Here is a 17,427-nt window from a genome sequence, read left to right as displayed (position 1 = left end):
CCGCGAATATAGCGAAATTAAGACGCCCGCGAATATTATCAAATATTCAGTATATAAATGCAAAATGCAGTTCTAAGGCTCGTCAGTGATGTTGTGTGGAAGGAAAGGCAAGCATAATTGGCCAGAGCACATGTTCAAATATATATGAGGTTACTCCACAATTCAACAAATATAGATTATCGTCATTTTGGATATAAAATAGTTTTTAAAGATCATGCAATACGTGTTTATTGTACGTTGCAAACTTAAAGCACATATATATATATATATAAATATGTAGTGATAATACAGGTATATCACTGTTCCAGTTATATTTAAAGGGTGTTTTTTCAATGTCAAAAAAGGGACTTAGTAAAAGGTAAATTTTATTTATTTCTAAACAATTTAAACGTTACGCCATGTTATATGAATCACTCTTGTTGCCCGGATGAAAACGAACGAGGGGTCTAAATATAGGAGGAAATAAGAGTACACAGATAAAATCCGCGTCGTCGGGCAGAAGGCCAAATACTTTTTTCACGTCCGATCGGGTCATCGAACCCCGGATGCCTATGTGAAAGACAAAGTCTCACCACAAAACACTAGGGGCGTAGCAATAAATGTTTCGATAAAATCGCTATAGAAATATTTTTTTAGATAAGCAGGTTACCATGCAGGCGAAATTGACAGTTCGCTTGTGACACTAATCAATATGATGTAAGATTGACAACTGCCATCATACATAACGTTCTGCAATTAAAACTCATCAATTTCTTTGATTTTAAAAAAAAATTTGCCAATGGTTCAATATTACTGTAACATAAAATTTCATCAAAACAAGTTAGGCCCTTTGATATAGGTCATTACATAAGTTTGACGACCTAAAAATAATTATAAGTCGATATTTTCATCAGTCGATAACATCACCCAGCATGTCAAAATGAAACAGGCATGACATATAATTCTAATCAATATTATTCTTTACGAACAATAAAAATATGTATCTCAGACTTCGTCCAAGGTTAATACACTCTAGTCCTTCGATCAAATAATGTCATGATCTCATTAAAATGTTCTTTGTGTACAATGAAAGAAAAATGCGCGGGTTGTTAGCATGTGCTTTAGTAAAAAATGACTTCATGATATAAGTCAGACCTATCTCCCGAAAATCTATGGTAAGGAAGATGGTAAGCGTTCATGATATTGTTAGCTAATTTAAAGGGATCAGACACAATTAATGTAAGTTTTGGTGTTAATGCGTCTATTTATTTATTAATCAATTTATTTATTAATTTATTTATTTTGCAAAACTATTCATATGCCAGTATCACATCACTAAACGAAGATGTATAGATAAGCGTAACAGCTGAGGAAATCGACATTAAAACTATAAAGGACAAGAACAGGACCGTGTGTTCCTGAAGTAAAGCGTCTTCTGCATCATCGACCATGCCCACCATGCGGATCTAGGTCACTTCCGGTTATGTGTTTATATAGGTGAATGATAAATGGAAGACAAAAATAAGGAAGCGCCGGAATTTCTCTTGAAATTATTTATCTTAACCCTGGTCGATCAATCTTCTAGGATGTAGGGAAACCTGGAATACGAGAGTGACGGTTCTCATCAGATGTACCCAGGGGAGAGTCTGTTGTACAACTGGGAATGTGTGAGTTAATGTCAGAACCATCAATGTCGGACTATGCAACGCTCTCAGGTATGTCGCTAATGGCAGAAGACATCCCTATCCTATAAGAGGGAGGACAATGTGGGTGTTTGGTGGTGGGCGTGCTTCTAATTAATTACTGGTATTTGATGGGTAACCTTTTGGAAGCACACTTTTCATTAGATAGTTAATGACGTCATGACACTCGATAGCTTCCTCACATGTAATTTGAGGATCTACACGACATATGGACAGAGCTATTGTCTGTATGCATGGTACACGTTCAGTTTTGATCACATATATAGGATGCCCAAGTAATGTGAAATTATTGAGAAAGTCAGCTTTAAGATAATCAATTAATTAGTCATATCAGTTTACTGTATAGTTGTAAAATTTCGCGGGGATAATATTTCGCGTTTGTCCCAGTCAGATCTAGTTCGGGAATAAAATATTTCACACAACACCACCTTGTAAGCATTTGCAGTGAAAATTTGTATACATTTCAGAGTATTTATGAATATTCGCGCTAAGGATTTATTTTCGGGCTTTATTTAATAACCGCGAATTTAGCGAAATTAAATCCTCCGCAAAAACTACCAACTATGCAGTATTTGATAATTATAAATACTGTGTATTCGTTGAATAAGTCTTATCCCAGTTAAAATACCTGCATATATCTCTCCCGGAAACCAGTTACAGAGTTATGACGGCTTACATCATGTTTACCTCCGAGTACGTTTTAAGTTTTACAGTTATTTCGCGAAAGAGGATTGGTTATAGCTGCCTCGTCCCCGCTGTAGTTACCACGGCTTTACATACAATTTTAATTTCAGCTTAATCTTGGAAAGTTCCAGAATTACCAGAATAAGCCAATAAACCGAGCACTCTGGGACGGTTGATTGTACATTAATCTTCACTGTCAGCTTATAATCTGTCGGGTCATCTTGAGTTATGCTTCATCAAATGAGATTTTAGGCATGCCCATTTGCTTCCCTTTTGATTTATGTGGTACACTCATTCTTGGCAGCCACCGTCAGGTGACATTTTCATTTGATACTGAAAATTCGAAAAGTTCTATTTAATGTGTGCATGTAAAACATAAAAAGTATGTTTGTAAATTGTGATGTGCATTTTCATTGGTACAAATCGACCAATCAAAAGCCTCAATCTTAATCCTACAATCGAAAATCACCTATACCTGATTCTCACAGGAAGGATCTTATTAGGTTTTGTTGGCTCTCTTGTTCGTATGGAGTTCTGACTATTATGAACTTAATAACGATTCATGTATTTGTACTACATAGGACGAGCTTGCCGAGTGTACTTTACGTAGCGTGGAGCGCTGTCATACCGTCGGTCCCATGTGGCGTGTACATTTACAAGCATTACATTAATTATATAAGATTATTTGCACTGTTTGCAGGGTAAAGTACGGTTTATAATGCTAGCCAATTTGTAGAATTACCCTGGATTATCCACAAAATACTAATTATGAGCCATAAGCATGTCATGTATTCACAAAGATAATGCAAACATGAATTCCAATTCATTTCGTAACATCAAAATAAGAGCATTATCAATATACAATCTTAAAACGTTTTTTATATACAGGGCAAACCCACATCTACGAAACAATAAAACAAATACGGGCGGAAGCTACATTAAAGTAACAACATTTTGCTCTTTTAACCCCTTTAGCTGTAATTAGTCTTTCGTTTGCATTGTCCACTGATTGTCACGCAAGATTTCTTGGAAGCGGTAAATCAGTGGTATTATAGGGCTATCGTATGGTGGTCACGGTGAAGCTTTAACGGGACAGATAGTTTGTCATGAGATATCACGTTATAGCAACTATTTTCATGACAGTATTCCCGATATAGAATAGATCCCATAAACTAACAGCCCGGAAAAAAGCCGTTCTTGAAGCCAGCTGATAATTTGCGTTAAAAGTGTTGGGAAATTGGCCGCTGCTGAAATTCTTGGGGAAATCTATTCCATCTCACTTAAAATACAAGTTTATGCCATCATGATAAATGCACCTATAAAGTGTTGCTGTTGTTTTTTCACTGTTGGTGACAATATTTCGTACCGAGTGACACAGACCTACAGTACCACTGTATCTGGGAAAGGGAAGCTGGAGGCTAAGGCCTACGTTATTTAAATGAGATGCCGCCTTGGTTTCATTAAAATGATTACAATTACGGACAGCTTTTCAACCGTGTTGTCGTACATTTTACAATTATTATGCTATGCTTTGTTGTTCCCATTAATGGCTTTCGATGCCCTCTGCATATCAAGAATTACAAGGGTTGGGTGTCAGTTTTAGTTCGCCTTGATCAATACGATATCTCACTTCGTATAGTCTATTTTACCATCAAAGTTTATTTCTTACGACTCAAACCAAAGATTAATAAACCTTTCCATTAGGACATCCTTCACCCAGTCATGCCAAAGTTGACATAGGTAAATCCACAAACTTGTCCAGATTGACGACAGGAAAACGTTTAGCTGAGAGTATTAACAATTGTCCGTAGTCAAAGGTCAGAGGTTAACAATAGCACACTGTAGCTTTGGAACAAGCGTAGTTATGGGGTAAAATAGAGTTATATAATGAACCATATTCACGCTCAAAATGCAAATTACTTAACTAATCAAATATTTCTAGTGTCAAGCATTTCTCAACTTAAAATGAAATTATCAGAATCATTCCAACTTTGCCTTATTTCATTTACTTTGGTTAATTTTCCAAAATTTACGTATGAAATTTCAATATTTTTTTATCAGAAATATTCGGAATGGCGTTGTTCTTTTGTAAGCTCGTGTCTCTTTTCACTCCAAAATGGACTTTGAATCGATATCTCACAACACATTCATATTGCATCATATTGCAATCTTCCCATTCGTACAGATAACAAAACAACATTGTATTCCTGTGGAACGTGACACATAAATAATCTATATCTGACTACAAATCAAATTTAAAATTAAATTTCTCCGATAAATGTTCTTAGAATAAGCTTCAGAGATTGAAAGATACCTGCGTCACGCGATGACAAAATAAACACTCTGCGGCATGACAATTTTGAATTGGAAAACATCCCAGAATTTTATTATTATTTTCTACAATGCAATTTAAGGTATTTGTATTTATTGTTTGTACAGTAAATCAGATCACCCATTATAACCTACCAGTACACGCATCTAGACGAATCCGTTGTTTGAGAATGTATAACACTGATCTTACAGATTTCACTTAACTGGTTTAGTATATCTAAGCATGTCATATGGCAGTAGAGGGGAGCGTCGCCATAGATACTGTTAACAGACAGTTGTCACGTGGGATTCGTAGGCACTGATTGGCGACTAGTGAAGGTTATCTAACGAACCCAGTCAACTATAATATTGGTTGTCATGTTCCTATTATTTGTGATGAAATCTCACATTTTAAATTCATTGGCTCTCTTCCATCCACATTCAGTACATGCACGGAGCTTTTACTTCAGCTTTTAAGTTGTAACTCCTTTTAGAGTATTTAAACAAAGCATTTGATGGTTTATTGTCATTGTTTTAACTTACTTAACTATACTACCGGAATTGTTTCCTTTCTTTCGTTTTTTCTCATATTTTTTTAGCAAAAGTTAACTTTAATGTTGATTTAATAGTTTTATTTGCTTTCTATTGTTGTCGCCGTCTATAGATGCACCACCTAATCTGCTCCATCAAGTTATTGGTTTCGTTCCATACCATCATCATTTTTTCTTTTGTTTTATATTTATTAACAAGAAGATACAGGTATAATTTAGATAGTCCGCTCATTTATCAAAATCAGTCGTCAGGCAGGATTTAATTTTTCAACAAAATAAACACAACATGTTTTGATTATTTTTGCGGTAACATCATTGTATCATAATAGATATATTTCGAAACATATTTCAATATCACATTATTTTGAAATTTGTAATAGGTAGCATATGTCTGCTGCAATGTGCATTACAATGTCATATAAAGTTATGTACATACAGCAACATCTACAGTCGCGTTTTTACATTGTATATTTCCTTTTTCGTTTGACTGATGCGGTTTACCAGACACCAATCAGCGCAAGAAGTTGAAATATCACGGCCAGCACAGACGATCTTTATTTATATATATATATATTAACACACGTGGAGGATCAAAGGAGGCTATGAAAGGCTTCTGTCTGATTCTTATTAATTCAAAGTTCTTAATTCAGCATCTTCGTGCTAAATACAGTTACCTCATTAGCCTATTACGACTACTAGTCGCAACCCTACCTCACCGGTGGTTGACATTTAACATCACTAACGGCGATTATGGACAAAGGCATTCAGAAACAATAAAAAAAATTATCAACTACATTACTACCAGATCGGATTATTATTACAAGGATGTCTGAGAGTCATTAACATGTAGACACAGATAAATTGTAAACTGAGTAGATGCTTAATGAAGAAGTTTAACCAAGACAAAAATGAAAGTCCAAATGATAGTAAGAAAGTGAGTCTGTTTATTTGTTTGTTTGCTGGGTTTATCAATTTTAGACGGGTGTCTTCGTGTAGTAGTTGGTGAGTACCTCACTGAACAATATACGGGATGCCTGTTGCTTGACCTCTAGTGCAATTAAGGTAAAGTATCTTGTCAAAGGACACAACCACGACATCACAAACCGGCCCGTTTCTCAACTTCATGAGAAACGCAAACCGACACGGGTAGGGAGAGTCGAACCGCGCACCCTGGATCTTCACCTGAGGTTACGTGGCCGACGCTCTAACCGACTGAGCTATCGTAGCCCAATTTAGAGTGTTAGTAGAGAAAACAGATGATGAACCAAGTAGGACTCAATTGGCACGAACATTTACGTACAGAAGTTGTCATACTGTCTCTCTATGCCCAACTCAATTCGTACTGATATATAAGTCTTTATATGGTTCGTATATGCTTTCTTTCGTCCTTGGAAATATCGACATGCAAATGTATTGATATTTGAATAATGTTTTTTTAATATGTCAGAAGAATACTGATAGATACAGCGGCCTCATACTTGATTTTGAATTTACATTTAAGTTGTTATATCTTTTAAATAGTACATAGTGTACATGCACATCATTTTGAAATATTTAAGGTACAAAACTGAACACGGATGGCAAAACATTTATACTTAAGTATGGATTTGGTTTACTATAATCAGATTTTATTTGAAAGGTTTAAACACCTAATGATGGTATGTTGCTGTTGTTTTGTTGACGATGCTGAAATACAATATGTTATTATGAGAATTTTTTTTCCACAATGGATTGTTAGGAATTGATGTGAAAACTATTTTCACGATTTAAAATGCAGCAATAAAGATTTTTCAATAGATCATCCATTAATTAAAAAAATAAATAGCAGAACGCCCTGACTATGTGTAAAAATCCCATCAACCGATTTTCGGCTAATAGCCGCAGTCAATTATAAAGGGACAACTGAGTTTTAATATTAACTTATCTGCAATTTGAAACGTCTAGGGAGCGATGTGTAAGTAAATTACCATATCAAATGATAATTACCGTGGTAAAATGGGAAATATCTGTTGTAAGATGTATTTTTGTTTTCGACATAATTCGATATGATCAGCAATAGAAATACATGATAACATTTCCCTGGTTGTATGTTTTGACATTACTAGGCCAGAGGACAATGGTATACCAATGTCACTTGGGCCTACTTAGTAACGCCAATTCCATATCGAGGCCTCTCTTGAACCTCCGCAGTTGCACGTGAGCGCGTGACATGCGCGACTAATGCAACAGGAAGTTAGCGTGAGTACGATAATGTCTAATGCTAGACTCGTCAACTTTTAATTACATTTAAAAATCCATTAATCATTTTGTGTTTATCAAAGCGATGCCATATTTTAATTTGATTACATTTTTTTCTGCACTCAAAGTCTGCGGTCAATTGATTGCTTGAACTCTTACAAAATTAAATCCTGGTAAACTATTATTGTTTATGCATTCTGCAATATCTTCGTATTTACATCATCATCAAAGTATGCCGCGTGGGATTTATAAATAACACAAAGTTCAGAGGAACAGAGTCAACAATGTTATATGCTATATATGAATAGAATGAACCAGTTTAAAAAGACAGAACTGAACAACAAATACATAGAACAATTAGATCAGCAAACACATTAAACAATAGTAACATCAGCAAACACATTGAACAATAGGAACAGCAATGACACAATATACATTCGAAGACAGAACAATAGGAAAAACCCAATAGAAACAACGAAGACATCGCACAATAGGAACAACAAACACATGGAACAATAACAACAACAAACACAAGGAACGATTGAAACAACAATTACAAAGAACGATAGAAACAACAACATACAAAGAACGATAGAAACAACAATTACAAAGAATGATAGAAACAACAATTACAAAGAACGATAGAAACAACAATTACAAAGAACGATAGAAACGACAATTACAAAGAACGATAGAAACGACAATTACAAAGAACGATAGAAACGACAATTACAAAGAACGATAGCAACAACAATTACAAAGAACGATAGAAACAACAATTACAAAGAACGATAGAAACGACAATTACAAAGAACGATAGAAACAACAATTACAACGAACGATAGAAACAACAATTACAACGAATGATAGAAACAACAATTACAACGAACGATAGAAACAACAATCATAAAGAACAATAGAAACAACAATTACAAAGAACGATAGAAACAACAATTACAAAGAACGATAGAAACAACAATTACAAAGAACGATAGAAACAACAATCACCAAGAACAGTAGAAACAACAACATACAGAACAATGGCAACCATAACACAGAACAACTAGATTTGATCAAGATCAAAACACGGGATTTCCAACAGGAAAATGATCGCAGACATGTTCTCGTTCTGACGAACGCTTTTGTACGTTTTACCTACGATTTCTCTTCGTTTTCTCTTCGGTTCCCTTCTTTAACCGATCATTAAAAAAACGTTTCTTTCACATACGATGAAAATAAACCGTTTTAAAAAAAATTGAATTTTTTGATTTTTTATCAATTAACCTCCGTAAATCGTGTATCTCGTACCTTGTATCGTGTAAACTGTACCTATATCTCGTACCTTATATCGTGTTTACTGTACTGTTAATCGTGTATCTCGTACCTTGTATCGTGTTTATTGTACTGTTAATCGTGTATCCCGTACCTTATATCGTGTTTACTGTACTGTTAATCGTGTATCTCGTACCTTATATCGTGTTTACTGTACTGTTAATCGTGTATCCCGTACCTTGTATCGTGTTTATTGTACTGTTAATCGTGTATCCCGTACCTTATATCGTGTTTACTGTACTGTTAATCGTGTATCTCGTACCTTATATCGTGTTTACTGTACTGTTAATCGTGTATCCCGTACCTTGTATCGTGTTTATTGTACTGTTAATCGTGTATCCCGTACCTTATATCGTGTTTACTGTACTGTTAATCGTGTATCCCGTACCTTGTATAGTGTTTACTGTACTGAGAAGCGTGTATCTCGTACCTTGTATAGTGTTTACTGTACTGTTAATCGTGTATCTCGTACCTTGTATCGTGTTTACTGTACTGTTAATCGTGTATCCCGTACCTTGTATCGTGTTTACTGTACTGTGAATCGTGTATCTCGTACCTTGTTTCGTGTTTACTGTATTGTGAATCCTGTTCCATGTATCATGTATCCCATATTGTATTATGTATCCAGTAACATGTATCGTCTATCCCGTACCGTGTATCCTGTATTGTGTATACCGTACATTGTACCTTATATCGTGTTTACTGAACAGTGAATCGTGTATCTCGTACCTTGTATCGTGTTAACTGTACTGTGAATTGTGTATCTCGTACCTCGTATCGTGTTTACTGAACAGTGAACCGTGTATCTCGTACCTTGCATCGTGTTTACTGTACTGTGAATTATGTATCTCGTACCGTGTTTACCGTATTGTGAATCCTGTTCCATGTATCGTGTATCCCATATTGTATCATGTATCCGGTCACATTTATCGTCTATTCCTTATCGTGTATTTCATAGCGTGTATACCGTATCTGGTACCTTGTATCGTGTTTACTGAACCGTGAATCGTGTATCTCGTACCTTGTATCATGATCGTGTTTATCATACCGTGTATCGTGTTTACTGAACCATATATCGTGTATCCCGTACAACGTATCGTGAATCCCTTAACGTGTATTGTGTATACTGTACCATGTATCTCGTACCGTGTATTGTGTAAACCGTACTGTGTATCATGTATACCGTACTATGTATCTCCTACCAAGTATCGTGTATTTCGTACCGTGTATTGTGTATACCGTACTGTGTACCTCGTACCAAGTATCGTGTATGTCGTACCGTGTTTCGTGTGTACTGTACCATATATTATGTATCCCACACCATGCATCGTGTTTACTGTATCGTATGTCGTGTATCCAGTAAAAATATCGTGAACCCTGTACGGTGTGTCGTGTATACCTTACCGTGTATCGTGTATACCATACTGTTATCTTCGGGTATTGTTTTTTTTTTTTTTTTTTTTTTTGATAATTTGACCTTTAAATGTTGCAAACATCTTCATCAGAGCATTTTCTTCTAAATTATGACCAAAATACACAGTTTTTAAAAGAATCGGACATTTTCGATTTTTGGTCATTTGACCTTTGTGACCTTGAACGAAAGTCAAGGTCAATGAAAAGCAATCAAGTTTTTAGTCCTCTGTACATGCTATCACTGTGCCAAATTTCAAATCTGTATGTGTTAAGATATAGGAGAAGAGGGGAATTAAGTGTATTTTGGGAGAAATTTGAATATTTGGCGGGAAAACGAACATTTTTCAAAGTGCGATTTCTACGTCATTTTTCATCGTACGACCATGAAACTTGCACAGTTCGTCTTCATTTATCATGTTCTGTGCAATGCATTCAAAAAATAAACTCATTTTGAATTTTAAAATTTTGACCTTCATTTGACCTCGTTCTAGGAACTTGACCTTGACATATTTTCTGATAACATGTTTCAACGAAAAGTCAGCCTCTAATACGAACTACAATATGGGATGATTTTTAAAGGAAAAAATCAACCGAAGAAAGAACCTGATCCGAAAGAATTTAAAAAAAAAAAAGTTTTCTTGATTATTTGACCTTGAATGTAGGTCAAGGTCAATGAAAAGTAATAAGTTTCGTAGCCGTTCTTACATTCTATTATTATGCCAAAAATTAAGTCCGTAGGTGTATTGATGACCGAGAAGAAGCATTTTAAGTGCATTTTGCCCGATTTTTGAATTTTGGCGGGAACAACTTTGAATTTTTCAAAGTGCCATATCCCCGTCATTTTTCATCATATCACTAAAATTTTGTCACCCTCCGACTCGGTGGTCCATGCTCTTTCATAGGACATGGTCGACTTAACTCGATTAGAATATTTTATTTTTGACCTTACCTTCAACCCATAGCGAGGTCATGACCTTGACACTTTTTCTGATAACATGGCATGGAAAAAAGTTAGCCCCGACAACGATCTATATGACACACTGAGCGTGCATGAAATAGAACGATCGTGTATGAAGTTATGGTCGTTCAAACAAAAATCTGTGTTTTGACCTGTGACCTTGACCTTTGAAATTATGATCACCAAAATATTAAGGTGAACTGCAGCTCCCATGTCTCTATCATATACTAAAATATGAACGTTCTATCCGAGTTCGTTTTTGAACGAAAGTGTTTACATGAGGTGTTAAGAATAATAATAATAAGAAGAAGAAGAAGAAAAAACATAACAATAACAATAGGGATTTCCATCCGAAATGGAAATCCCTAATAAAAAGCAGCAAATAAGGTAACTGGTAAAAAAAGAGATGTGTGATTTGTGGAAGAGACACAAGATCAAAAGGACAACACGGAACAGACGAGACAGCGCAACCAGAGGTGACTTAAAGAACAGAGAAAAAACCAAGGACTTAGGAGACACAATCTACAGAGGAGAAACAATGGACTGAGGAGACACAATCTACAGAGGAGAAACAGTGGACTGAGGAGACACCAGCTACAAAGGAGAAACCAAGGATAGAGGAGACACCAGCTATGGAGGAGAAACCAAGGACTGGGGATACACAAGCTATGGAGGGGAAACCAAGGATAGAGGAGACATCAGCTATGGAGGGGAAACCAAGGATAGAGGAGACACCAGCTATGGAGGGGAAACCAAGGATAGAGGAGACACCAGCTATGGAGGAGAAACCAAGGATAGAGGAGACACAATCTAAAGAGGAGAAACCAAAGATTGGGGATACACCAGCTATGGAGGGGAAACCAAGGATAGAGGAGACACCAGCTATGGAGGGGAAACCAAGGACTGGGGATACACCAGCTATGGAGGAGAAACCAAGGATAGAGGAGACACAATCTAAAGAGGAGAAACCAAGGACTGGGGATACACCAGCTATGGAGGAGAAACCAAGGACTGGGGATACACAAGCTATGGAGGGGAAACCAAGGATAGAGGAGACATCAGCTATGGAGGGGAAACCAAGGATAGAGGAGACACCAGCTATGGAGGGGAAACCAAGGATAGAGGAGACACAAGCTATGGAGGGGAAACCAAGGATAGAGGAGACATCAGCTATGGAGGGGAAACCAAGGATAGAGGAGACACCAGCTATGGAGGGGAAACCAAGGATAGAGGAGACACAAGCTATGGAGGGGAAACCAAGGATAGAGGAGACACCAGCTATGGAGGGGAAACCAAGGATAGAGGAGACACCAGCTATGGAGGGGAAACCAAGGATAGAGGAGACACAAGCTATGGAGGGAGACCAAGGATAGAGGAGACACCAGCTATGGAGGGGAAACCAAGGACTGGGGATACACCAGCTATGGAGGAGAAACCAAGGATAGAGGAGACACAATCTAAAGAGGAGAAACCAAAGATTGGGGATACACCAGCTATGGAGGGGAAACCAAGGATAGAGGAGACATCAGCTATGGAGGGGAAACCAAGGATAGAGGAGACACCAGCTATGGAGGGGAAACCAAGGATAGAGGAGACACCAGCTATGGAGGAGAAACCAAGGACTGGGGATACACCAGCTATGGAGGGGAAACCAAAGATAGAGGAGACATCAGCTATGGAGGGGAAACCAAGGACTGGGGAGACACCAGCTATGGAGGGGAGACCAAGGATAGAGGAGACACAATCTACAGAGGAGAAACCAAAGATTGGGGATACACCAGCTATGGAGGGGAAACCAAGGATAGAGGAGACACCAGCTATGGAGGGGAAACTAAGGACTGGGGATACACCAGCTATGGAGGGGAAACCAAGGATAGAGGAGACACCAGCTATGGAGGGGAAACCAAGGACTGGGGATACACCAGCTATGGAGGGGAAACCAAGGACTGGGGATACACCAGCTATGGAGGGGAAACCAAGGACTGGGGATACACCAGCTATGGAGGGGAAACCAAGGATAGAGGAGACACCAGCTATGGAGGAGAAACCAAGGACTGAGGAGACACAATCTACAGAGGGGAAACCAAGGACTGAGGAGACACCAGCTATGGAGGAGAAACCAAAGATAGAGGAGACACCAGCTATGGAGGGGAAACCAAGGACTGGGGATACACCAGCTATTGAGGGGAAACCAAAGATAGAGGAGACATCAGCTTTGGAGGGGAAACCAAGGACTGGGGATACACCAGCTACGGAGGGGAAACCAATGATAGAGGAGACACCAGCTATGGAGGGGAAACCAAGGATAGAGGAGACACCAGCTATGGAGGGGAAGCCAAAGATAGAGGAGACACCAGCTATGGAGGAGAAACCAAGGACTGAGGAGACACAAGCTATGGAGGGGAAACCAAAGATAGGGGAGACACCAGCTATGGAGGGGAAACCAAGGACTGGGGATACACCAGCTATGGAGGGGAAACCAAGGATAGAGGAGACACCAGCTATGGAGGGGAAACCAAGGACTGGGGATACACCAGCTATGGAGGGGAAACCAAGGATAGAGGAGACACCAGCTATGGAGGGGAAACCAAGGATAGAGGAGACACAAGCTATGGAGGGGAAACCAAGGATAGAGGAGACACCAGCTATGGAGGGGAAACCAAGGATAGAGGAGACACAAGCTATGGAGGGGAAACCAAAGATAGAGGAGACACCAGCTATGGAGGGAAACCAAGGACTGGGGATACACCAGCTATGGAGGGGAAACCAAGGACTGGGGATACACCAGCTATGGAGGGGAAACCAAGGATAGAGGAGACATCAGCTATGGAGGGGTAACCAAAGATAGAGGAGACACCAGCTATGGCGGGGAAACCAAATATAGAGGAGACACCGGCTATGGAGGGGAAACCAAGGACTGGGGATACACCAGCTATGGAGGGGAAACCAAGGACTGGGGATACACCAGCTATGGAGGGGAAACCAAGGATAGAGGAGACACCAGCTATGGAGGGGAAACCAAGGACTGGGGATACACCAGCTATGGAGGGGAAACCAAGGATAGAGGAGACACCAGCTATGGAGGGGAAACCAAGGATAGAGGAGACACCAGCTATGGAGGGGAAACCAAGGACTGGGGATACACCAGCTATGGAGGGGAAACCAAGGACTGGGGGAAACCAGCTACAGAGGAGAAACCAGCTACAGATCAGAAACTAATGATAGAGGAGACACAATCTATCGAGGAGAAACCAAGGACTGGGGATACACCAGCTATAGAGGGGAAACCAAGGACTGGGGCTACACCAGCTATGGAGGGGAAACCAAGGACTGGGAGACACCAGCTACAGAGGAGAAACCAGCTACAGAGGAGAAACTAATGATAGAGGAGAAACCATAAAGATATGGAGAAATCTAGGACTTTGAGACACCAGATATAGAAGAGGGAACGAGGACTGAGGGCAAGATTCGTGCCTATAACGATTTAACAAATGACGCTGAGACCATAAACACCTTAGATATAGTTGGATACAGTTGAGTAAATATGATAAATTAAAATGTATTATAATACTGTTTCTTCTTTCTAGGATTCGGTAGTGATGTGCTTAAAGTGGTGATCATAGGAGGCGACCAAAACCTCGTAATAAGTGGAAAGAAATGTCCGGATGTGGATATTATTTATACCAATAAATCAAATGAAGTTGATAATGTTTTTATATTGGTTTTCAAAAGAAAGTTAAGTACATGAGTGAATTCTGAACTGTCTCACTATTTAAATGAAATGTTATTCATCTGTAAAGAATTACCTATGTAGGGATAGCATTGCATCCAAATTTACACTCAGAACAGCAACATGGCTTTTACAAAAAAAAAAAGTTATTTCCAAATACTATAGAGCTGTATATTACCTAAACAAGCTCATATATTTGTGTAATATACTATATATCGTCCGTTGTGTAAATTATATATATTCAAGACAAGACCGCTGTATTAAGTCCATATCGAAGACCATGGTCATTGCAGGAAAGTGTGAAAACAGGAATTTAAGCAGGAGCTTTGGGAAATTCTGATCCATAAGAAGCGGCGAGCAAATATACGCAATCATCATCTACAGTACAGCAAGGGAGCGTGACACGCCCACTTAGAGTATACAAAGTACAGACACCTGCAGCCAGTTCAGAGGGCGTTTTCCTCCGGGTCGCCAGCATAGATGGATGACATGGTGTTACATAAATGTCACGTTCCTCATAAGTCAATAAAACCAATTAACTGTCATGTACATCATTTCTCTAACTGCATCTCTAGTATCCAGTTTCTACTGCGTTTGTAGCAATATATAAACGTCAAATGATCATGAAATGTGATTTCCCTTGTAATTGTGATTGCATTGTGGCTACTCAGGGGAGCTGTATATTCATAGTGTCGACAAATTACTATTTATGCACAATAAACTCGGTTAAAACAGCTGTAGGTACATTATTTAAAAAAAAAAAAAAACACCAATTTGCAGCAGACGCCACTGAGAATACAGGTAGTATGCCAATCAGCTAAACCGGTTAGCAGAACATGACGTAATTAATCACGTGGTTACTTGGCCATCTGTGAGTAGGCTTTCGCAGTTGAGGTGAAAAAGTTTCAGTAAAGCAATTAATGTATGCATCAGTATATAGTCTTGGAATGTTTATCCTTTCCTGATTGTTCTGCTCAAATTTTACGGCTAGGGAGAAAATCGTCATATTATTGTATCTTGATAGGTTTGTTTCATTGTAGAAGTCATTTGACCTTGTCTACGTCGTCAAAATAACTATCATAGACATTGAATCCAATAACTTGTTCTTGATACAAATGTAACTAGTTTATATTGAAATATCCAAATTCGGTTTACGGTAACCTCATGTATTTGAATTATTACAGATTTAATTGATGCACAGATTCACCAATACGGTTATTAGTTGAAATTTGAAAAAAACCTTTGAAAACGCAAAACATGTTTGTTTACAGTAGATCTTGAGAAATAAATATCCTAGCCTTTGGGTTGGCATTGATGAATGATTCATACTAATGACGTCCACTCGTGGGCTGGTTTGATAGGGAAAATCTGAGTTGCTGGGTACCCAGCCCTTAGCACGTCAAACTATGCAGATCAACATCACGCTACTGTGAGTAGTTCAGGCCGTAAGATAGCGTGATAGTAAACTTCTAGTTTAGATTTATACATTTGCCATAGGGCATATTTCATGTCTGATATGTCACTACAATTCGTAATCTACATAATCTTCAATAATACAGTCGATACATAGATAGCCAATAAGATATTTCTTATGCGGCTCGCCATCACGGCGCATATTTCGATTTTTTTTTTCAAAATGCCTGAATCACCATGGAGCTCTGCATGTAAATAATAATACCAGTATACGGGATGTGATTGATAGCTAATCCGTTTGAGATAAGTTTTGAAGTAATATCTAGGTTCCATAAATAATTGAACATGTTAGAAAAATAAATGATTTAAATGTCTCAAAAATTGGCTGATACTCTTGAAGTAAACCGTGCTTTTAAGATGACATAAAATTGGAAGACGTTTCAAATGCACCAAGATAGCTTATAATGCTTATTATTAATCCTCATGACATGCACAGCCAAGCGAAAGCGAGTGAACTGAAAACCAGGAATCAGAAACAGATATTACAGATCGGCGACAAGCGGTCACACAAAAGATAAAATTTCCCCGAAATCGGACAGTGAAGGCGATAGAGAAAGCACTTATCTTGAAACACTGTAAAGGAACAAAGATAATTTTAGAAAAATTGTGTTCTTGCGGTGAATGAGATCTGCCGAAATCGATCGAAATCGGGGCATTGCATTGTGTGATAGGAGTGTTATACTCATAAATAAATCAGACCTTTGAGCGCAAACGCTGTTAGGGCTTAAGAAACTGGGGAACATTTAATTGCTCAGAATACCTTTGTAGACTATGGGATTAATTTCTTGTTATTTAGCAAATTTAAATATGCATTATAATTCGAACATTTTAATGCAAACACTTGACCCATGGTCAGTCTATTTAAGCCTAAACAGAAAATGGACTACATGGCGATTTTATAACTTGTGTTTGTTCAAAATGTCGTGTTTGTCAATTAAAAACATCCTTTCTGTTGTCATCAGCTCATCTCATGCCCCAAACCAGAGATTTCATTAAGACTGTTTTTAAGTTCTTCCCTGTGAAGCTGACATTTCATGTGATCCTTGCCTGACGTCG

At 38.1% G+C, this 17,427-nt stretch overlaps 1 protein-coding gene across 1 annotated transcript in view; it reads right to left on the bottom strand.

The window, feature by feature from the left end:
* The window catches only part of LOC117330171 (carbonic anhydrase-related protein 10-like), a 215,134-nt gene that overhangs the window by 20,208 nt on the left and 177,499 nt on the right, over positions 1-17,427 (bottom strand). The gene's annotated exons all lie outside the window — the stretch shown is intronic.

The sequence above is a fragment of the Pecten maximus genome, chromosome 6 (assembly GCF_902652985.1).
Source record: "Pecten maximus chromosome 6, xPecMax1.1, whole genome shotgun sequence".
NCBI classification, from domain to species: domain Eukaryota; kingdom Metazoa; phylum Mollusca; class Bivalvia; order Pectinida; family Pectinidae; genus Pecten; species Pecten maximus.
This window is presented reverse-complemented; position numbering and strand designations above follow the sequence as displayed.